Source organism: Bos taurus, chromosome 21, assembly GCF_002263795.3.
Source record: "Bos taurus isolate L1 Dominette 01449 registration number 42190680 breed Hereford chromosome 21, ARS-UCD2.0, whole genome shotgun sequence".
NCBI lineage: Eukaryota > Metazoa > Chordata > Mammalia > Artiodactyla > Bovidae > Bos > Bos taurus.
Window position 1 is genome coordinate 25,141,620 of NC_037348.1, and position 9,508 is coordinate 25,151,127.

Sequence of the window (9,508 nt, forward strand, 5' to 3'; positions counted from 1 at the left end):
GGGATCGAACCCAGTCTCCCTCATTGGAGGCAGACGCTTTAAACCTCTGAGCCAAAAGTGCTGCCACCTTGTGGACATTTCCTGTAGCTACAACTGACCACCAATGCTTACCGGCACCTCTAATTTTCAAGGGCTGGGCGACTGCTCATGATAGCTGCCCTCAGGAATTTTGTCCTGTGGCAGGTACTGCAAGATAAATTCCAAACACAAACAACTTTCAGTAAGCCAACTGCCACAGGTCTATTTTCCTCACACCGTTAAAGGGTAAAAAAAAAAAAATCCCAAAACAAACCCCATACTTCCACCTAGGACAGGATGCTCAGCATCCCTAATCATTACAGGAGGAATGCCAATCAAAATGACAATGAGAAATCAAATCCCACCAGTCAGAATGGCCGTACTCACGTCTACAAACAATAAATGCAGGAGTGAGTTTGGAGTAAGAGGAAGCCTCCTACACAGTTGGTGGGAATGTGCGTTACCAACAACCACAATAAAGGACAATGTCTGCTGAATAAAAGCTATAAAGACACTAAGCCTAGGATCTGACATTATCATAGCTGGGCTTCTATTATCCTACTTGAAGTGTAGAAAATTCTATTTTCATATATGAAATATTCAGCTGCATTTTCAATTATGATGTATAGAAAATTCTATTTTCATATATAAAATTTGTACCTAACTTTTCATTTATTAAATATATAAAATTCTCTTTCACATATGAAATATGCACCTATATTTAAATCTGTGAACTATAGAAAATTCTTTCATATATAAAATGTGTACATGTATTTTCATCTGTGAAATACAGAAAATTCTCTTTTGATATATGAAATACATACATACATTTTTCTCTGAAATGTGAAAAAATGTTTTCATTTATGATATATGCATCTATATTTTCATCTATGAAATATAGAAAATTCTATTTCTATGTATGACATGTACCCATATTTTCATATGAGAAATATGGAAAAATTTATGTTCATGTATGAATATGCACCCATGTCATATACGAAATATCAAAAATTCTATTTTCATATGAAATACATACCCATAGCTTCATATAAGAAATACCAAAAATTCTATTCTCATATATGAAATATGCACCCATGTTTTCATATATGTAATGTAGAAAATTCTATATTCATCCATAAAATATACATCCACATTTTCATATATGAAATATTAAAAATTCCATTTTCATCCATGAAACATACACTCATGTTTATATATATGACATATAGAAAGCTCTATTTCCATCCTTGAAATATGCACCTATGATTTATATATGAAATACAGAAAATTCTATTTTCATATATGAAATATGCAGCCATGATTTATATGAAATACAGAAAATTCTATTTTCATACATGAAATATACACCCATGTTTTCATATGTAAAATCTTGAAAATTTCATTTTGATCCATGAAATATGTACCCATGGTTTCATATATAAATTATAGAAAATTATATTTTCATTTATAAAATATGCACCCATTTCTTCATATATGAAATATTGAAAATTCTATTTTTCATCCATGAAATATGTCTTTTTATATATGTAAATTCATGCATACTTTCATATAATAAAGAAAACTCTATTTTTAGACATGAAATATGCATACGTTTTCATACATGAAATATAGAAAATTGTATTTTCATTCATTAAATTTACACTCATGTGTTCATATAGGATATACTGTTTTTCAGTCGCTCAGTCATGTCTGACTCTAAAATCCCATGGACTGCAGCACGCTAGGCTTCCCTGTCCTTCACCATCTGCAGGAGCTTGCTCAAACTCATGTCCATTGAGTCCATAATGCCATTCGTCCTCTGTATGAATATTGTGAATATTAGATGCAGCCAACAATCTCGTCCTCAGATATGAAACATTCACCTGATTTGGGCTTCCATCCCATTCCTGGAGCCTGAGCAGGCTGCTTCCATGGCTGCACTGTGGTGGGATTGTAGCCTATCAGGCTCCTCTGTCCATGGGATTCTCCAGGCAAGAATACTGGAGTGGGTAGCCATTTCCTTCTCCAGGGGATCTTCCGGACCCAGGGATTGAACCTGGGTTTCCCACACTTCAAGTAGACTCTTTACCGTCTGAGCCACCAGGGAAGCTCTTGCTCTTCATTGAGGCCCCTCTTAAATCTGTACTTTCTGGTTTGATCTGGCAGGGACCACAGTCCCCAGGACACACCATCGATGGTGTCCTGACACTTTTGGCCTCAGTGACCTTAGAAAAGTCACCCAGCTTCCACATCTTCTGGTGCTGGGGTCCCCAGCTCAAGCCTCCTTCCTAAGAGTGCAGCCTCCTAAGTACCTCATCAGGGTGCTGTGGTCCAGGCTGAGATTAGTCTGCAGGAAAAGGGTAAAGCTTTAGGGGGAAGAAGTATCGAGACTAAGCCCTTGGATGTTTGCTCAGGCACATTGCACTTTAATTCACAGCCTGGGAAGCCAGCTCTTCATTAGGCTCTGGTTGCCTGAAGAATGATTTGGGTGTGGAAGAGTGCTGCCGCCTTGTGGACATTTTCTATAACTACAACTTGACCCCCTGTGCTTACCGGTACCTCCAATTCAACAGACTTCAGGGGCTGTTAACGACAGCTGCCTTCAGGAAACGTCCAGAGAAGAATATTGCAGACAAAAATATAAACACAATTGACTTTCAAAAAATCAACTAAACTTGTAAATTTTCCTCACAACCATGAAGGAGAAAAAAACAATCTCACAGGACAGGATGCTGAGCATCCCTAATTACTACAGGAGGAATGCCAACCAAAATGACAATGAGAAATCAAATATCACCAGAATGGCCATCCTTACAAGTCTACAAACAATAAATGCAAGCTAAACCTACCATCTGACATTCCCACACCTGGGCCTGTATCCCAGGAAAACCATCTTTCAAGAAGCCCCGTGCACCCCAATGTTCACTTCAGCACTAGTTAAAGCAGCTGAACACAGACCCAGCAAAATGTCCACCTTCAGATTAAAGCTTAAAAACAATGTAGTACATATAGAAAATGAACTATTACTCAGGCATGAAATACTACTACTGAAATCATGAAATTATGCCCCTGGTAGTCACAGGGATAGACCTTAGAGGATCAAACACTAAGTGAAGTCAGCCAGACAGAGGAAGACTAGCATGCGATGTCCCTTCTAGGTAAAAGAAAAAAAAGAGATACAAAGGAATTCAATTACAACATAAAAAGAAACTCAGAGAATTCAAACACAAAGAATTCCAATAAATAAATAAATCAAACCAAAGGGCCAGGGATGAATTAGGAAGTCAGGACTAACATATACACAAAAACGTGTATGTTAGTAGATAATCCACAAGGATTATCCCCTTCCTTTCTTTCTTCCTTCCACAGCAATCTGTATCTCTATCATATCCACAGAAATCTGTACCTCTACCATATCCACAGAAACCTGTACATGTTAACAGATACTCTGCAAGGACGTGATGTTCAGCCCAGGGAACTTTGCTCCACTTTCTGCAATAACTTCTACAGCAGATGAATCTGAAAAAGAAACATATGCTTTACATACATGACATAGGTCAACCAGGTGGCTGGATACTGACAACAGGCGCAACACTGCACACCGACCATACTGCAGCATACCACAGGCATGAAATGAAAGAAGAAAGAAGAAAAGCCTTGCCCAGTTTATTCCTGCTGACATCCTGACCCAGGCTGCTATCCCATCACTGCAGCCTGAACAGGCTTTGGTCCAAAGGCTGGACTGGGGTCGGGTTGAAACCACCAGGCAGGGTGCCCTTAATTGAGCCCCTCTTAAACTTACACCTTCCGGTTTGCTCTGACAGGGACCATAGTCCCCAGTGCACCAAGGGATGTTGTGACGACCGTCTGCCCTCAAGGACCTTGGAAATGCCACCTAGCTTTCAGTTCTCCTGGGGCTGGGGTTCACAGCTTAAGCCTCCTCCTTGAGAGTGCAACCTCCTAGCACCTCAGCAGGGTGCTGTGGCCCCCATTGGGATAAGGAAATTCTGAGGAAAGGGGTGAAGCTTTAGGGGGAACGAGTAGTGAGACACGGGCCCTTGGGTGTTTGCTCAGGCACATTCCACTCCAGTTCACAGCCTAGGAAGCCAAGTCTTCCTTAGGTTCTGGTTGCCCCAAGAACCAGAGTTGGGAATGAAAACTGCTGCCACCATGTGGACATTTTCTGTAACTACAACTTGACCCCCCGTGCTTACCTGCCAGGCCCGTCTGAACATGGGATTTCCCAGGCAAGAACATTGGATTGGGTTGCCATTCCCCTCTTCAGGGGATCTTCCTGACCCAGGGATCAAACCTGGGTCTCCTTCATTTCAGGCAGATTCTTTACCATCTGAGCCACCAGGGAAGCCTGAACTGTGCTTACTGGCGCCTCTAATTCACAAGGCCTTGGGGCCGTTAATGACAGTTACCCTCAGGAAAAGTCCTAGGGAGAATACTCCAGAAACAAATTACAAATACAACCCACTATCAAAGAGTTAACTGCAACAGGTATATTTTCTTTGCAACCATGAAATAGGGGAAAAAAAGAAAAAGAAAAAACCATACCTTCACAGGACACGATGCTCAGCATCCCGAATTATTACAGGAGGAATGCCAATCAAAACAACAAGAAATCAAATTACACCAGTTAGAATGACCACCCTCACAAGTCTACAAACAGTAAAGGGGGGAGAGGGCCAGGAGGAGAGGGAACTCCCTACACGGTTGGTGGGAAGGGACACTGGCAACAGCCACTGGAAAAGACAGTCTTCACATGCCAAAAAAAAAACTTTCAAGGGAACTATGCCTAGGATCTGACATTCCCACACCTGGGCCTGGTATCCTGATAAAACCATCATTCAAAATGACACACACACCCCAACGTTCACTGAAGCACTACTTACAAAAGCCGAGACAAACACCTGACCAAAATGCCCACTGACAGGTCAAAGCTGTAAGGAGACGTGCGGTACCTCCAGGCATGTGGAACCTTGCTCACCCTTCTGCAGTAAATTCTATAGTAAAAGAATCTAGAGAAGAACAGACATCCCGTATGCATATGTCAATACTGAATCAAGTGTTGTACACTGACAGTAAGCACAAAACTACAAATTGACCATACTCCAACGTGGGATCGGCATGAGGAAAAGAAAAGGAAAAAAAAAAATCAGTGCCTAGTTTATTCCTTGCAACCTCCCTCTCTTTGGCTGCTATCCCATCCCTGGAGCCTGAGCAGGCTGTGTCTCATATCTGAACTGGGATGGGGTCAAGAAAGCTAGGTGAAGACAACCAAAATTTTAAAAGAAATGGGTCACCCTGCGATTTTGGCCCCACTATATACCACAGCCAAGACAGTGAATAAAATTACTTGCAGAAGAACAGATGAATGGATACAGACAATGGGGTACATACATAATACAATATTTCTCAATAAGAAAGAAGTAGGAAATAAAGCCATGTTCAGCCAAGGGAAAGAAAGTAGAGATGATCATTCCAAGTGAATTAAGGCAGATGGGGAGAGACAAGTATCATATGATGTCACTCCTAGGTGGAATCTAAAGATGCATAAAAATGAATTTCTTACCTGGAGACACTGCCTCACAGACTTAGAAATTTCCAGCCACCAAGATATAAAGATGTGGGGCATGGAGAAATGAGCAACTTCAGACTAATATATGCCCAATACTGTTTATAAAATAAATGACCAGGACCCACTGTATAACACAAGGAACCTTACTCCACACTCTGTAATAACCTATATGAAAAAATATATATATACACATTTATGTGTTAGATATATACACATTTGAAACAAGTTGTGGTACAAGGAAAAGGAACAAAAAACACTCACAAGATAGTAATTCAGCTACATACTCCAGTTCAAATGGTGGAAAAAAACAGAAATAACAAAAAAGAAATGCTGACTCTGATCAGAGACATCGATGTAAAGAACAGACTTTTGGACTCATTTGGGAGAAAGGTGAGGGTGGGATGATTTGAGAGAGAGAATAGCAATGAAACATGTATATTACCGTATATAAAATAGATGACCAGAGCAAATTCAATGAAGCAGGGCACCCAAAGCTGGCACTCTGGGACAACTCAGAGGGATAGGATGGGGAGGGAGGTGAGGAGTGTTCAGGATGTGGGGGACACATGTATACCTGTGCCAATTCATGTTGATGTATGGCAAAAACCATGACAATATTGTAAAGTACTTATTCTCCAACTAAAATGAAATTAATTTAAAAAAATAAAAATTTTTAAAAAGAAAAAAAAAAAGACTTTAAGTAGGACAGGGTCAAAAAAAAAAAAAAGGCTGGTGTCACATCCCTGGAGCCTGATTGGCTTGGGTCCCAAGGCTGCAGTGTCCTGGGGCTGAGAGAGCTGGGAGCATGTGGCAGGCTGTGTGCCTCCACAATGGATCTGGAGTGCCTGTGGTCCTCCAGATGCAGGCGGGATAATTTAAGGGATTGGAATTAACATATACACATTAATGTACATCAAATAGATGATCAACAAGTACCTATTGAATAGCATAGGGAAGTTTATTGAACACACTCTAATCACCTATATGAAAAAAGAATCCAGATAAGAATAGATTAATATTATGTATTAATATTAACTGTGGAAAATTCTGAAAGAGATGGGAATACCAGACCACCTGACCTGCCTCTTGAGAAATCTGTATGCAGGTCAGGAAGCAACAGTTAGAACTGGACATGGAACAACAGACTGGTTCCAAATAAGAAAAGGAGTACGTCAAGGCTGTATATTGTCACCCTGCTTATTTAACTTATATGCAGAGTACATCATGAGAAACGCTGGACTGGAAGAAGCACAAGCTGGAATCAAGATTGCCGGGAGAAATATCAATAACCTCAGATATGCAGATGACACCACCCTTATGGCAGAAAGTGAAGAACTAAAGAGCCTCTTGATGAAAGTGAAAGAGGAGAGTGAAAAAGTTGGTTTAAAGCTCAACATTCAGAAAACTAAGATCATAACATCTAGTCCCATCACTTCATGGCAAATAGATGGGGAAACAATGGAAACAGTGGTTGACTTTATTTTTGGGGGGTTCCAAAATCACTGCAGATGGTGATTGCAGCCATGAAATTAAAAGACGCTTACTCCTTGGAAGGAAAGTTATGACCAACCTATTAAAAAGCAGAGACAGAGGTTCTCTTACATCGACCGCCTAAGAGTCGCGCTGTAAGAAGTAACAACCTCTTCTCCTCCTCTCCGCCATCTGCTCGGCAGCTGCAAAACAGCAGCTGCGTGTGAGTGCATCTCCAGGCTGGTGTCCAGATCAGCAATGCCTGCTGGGAGCTCTACTGCCTGGAACACGGCATTCAGCCTGATGGCCAGATGCCAAGTGACAAGATTATTGGGGGAGGAGACGACTCCTTCAACACCTTCTTCAGTGAGACAGGGGCTGGCAAGCATGTGCCCAGGGCAGTGTTTGTCGACCTGGAACCCACAGTCATTGATGAGGTTCGCACCGGCACCTACCACCAGCTCTTCCACCCTGAACAGCTCATCACAGGCAAAGAAGATGCCACCAATAATTAGGCCCGAGGTCACTACACCATTGGCAAGGAGATCATTGACCTCGTCTTGGACCGAATTTGGAAACTGGCTGACCAGTGCACAGGTCTTCAGGGCTTCTTGGTTTTCCAGAGCTTTGGTGGGGGAACTGGTTCTGGGTTTACCTCCCTGCTGATGGAATGTCTTTCAGTCGATTATGGCAAGAAGTCCAAGCTGGAGTTCTCCATTTACCCAGCCCCCCAGGTTTCCACAGCTGTCGTTGAGCCCTACAACTCCATCCTCACCACCCACACCACCCTGGAGCACTCTGATTGTGCCTTCATGGTAGACAATGAGGCCATCTATGACATCTGTCGTAGAAACCTTGACATTGAGCGCCTGACATATACTAACTTGAATAGGTTGATAGGTCAAATTGTGTCCTCCACCACTGCTTCCCTGAGGTTTGATGGCACCCTGAATGTGGATCTGACAGAGTTCCAGACCAACCTGGTGCCCTATCCCCGCATCCACTTCCCTCTGGCCACATACGCCCCCGTCATCTCTGCTGAGAAAGCCTACCATGAACAGCTTTCTGTAGCAGAGATCACCAATGCTTGCTTTGAGCCAGCCAACCAGATGGTGAAATGTGACCCTCGCCATGGTAAATACATGGCCTGCTGCCTGTTGTACTGTGGTCACATGGTTCCCAAAGATGTCAGTGCTGCCATTGCCACCATCAAGACCAAGCGTACCATCCAGTTTGTGGACTGGTGCCCCACTGGCTTCAAGGTTGGCATTAACTACCAGCCTCCCACTGTGGTACCTGGTGGAGACCTGGCCAAAGTACAGCGAGCTGTGTGCATGCTAAGCAACACCACAGCCATCACTGAGGCCTGGGCTCGCCTGGACCACAAGTTGGACCTGATGTATGCCAAGCGTGCCTTTGTTCACTGGTACGTGGGTGAGGGCATGGAGGAAGGAGAGTTTTCTGAGGCCCGTGAAGACATGGTTGCCCTTGAGAAGGATTATGAGGAGGTTGGTGTGGATTCTGTGGAAAGAGAAGGAGAGGAAGAAGGAGAGGAATACTAAAGTTAAAATGTCACAAAGGTGCTGCTTTTACAGGGAAGCTTATTCTGTTTCAAACATTGAAAAGTTGTGGTCTGATCAGTTAATTTGTATGTTGCAGTGTATACGCTCATATACAATTACTGACCTACGCTTTAAAACATGATGCTTTGTTACAGACCCAAGCTATCCATTTCTCTGATGGGTTTGAATAAAGTATTCCCTGTCTTAAATGAAAATATAAATAAATAAATAAAAAATAAAAAGCAGAGACATTACTTTGCCAACAAAGATCTGTCTAGTCAAGGCTATGGTTTTTCCAGTAGTCACGAATGGATGTGAGAGTTGGACTGTAAAGAAAGCTGAGCGCTGAAGAACTGATGCTTTTGAACTGTGGTGTTGGAGAAGACTCTTGAGAGTCCCTTGGACTGCAAGGAGATCCAACCAGTCCATCCTAAAGGAGATCAGTCCTAAGTGTTCATTGGAAGGACTTATGTTGAAGCTGAAACTCCAATACTTTGGCCACCTGATGCGAAGAGCTGACTCATTGGAAAAGACCCTGATGCTGGGAAAGATTGAGGGCAGGAGGAGAAGGGGATGACAGAGGATGAAATGGTTGGATGGCATCACTGACACAGTGGACATGAGTTTGGGTAGACTCCGGGAGTTGGTGATGGATGGTGGGCCTAGAGTGCTACAGTCCATGGGGTTGCAAAGAGTCAGACACAACTGAATGACTGAACTGAAGTATTAATATAACTGAACCAAGTTCCTGTACACTTGAAACAAATACAAATCACTAGTACAGCTAAATATGAACAACAACAAAAAAAACTCAATAAAAAAATCGCTCAAAGATCTAAATGCACGTTTCTCCAGAGAGGTCATAAAGATG

General features: G+C 42.3%; 1 pseudogene; it reads left to right on the forward strand.

The window, feature by feature from the left end:
• The first annotated feature begins 7,192 nt into the window (after window positions 1-7,192).
• Window positions 7,193-8,772, forward strand: LOC784266 (tubulin alpha-1A chain-like; annotated as a pseudogene).
• Window positions 8,773-9,508: the final 736 nt, after the last annotated feature.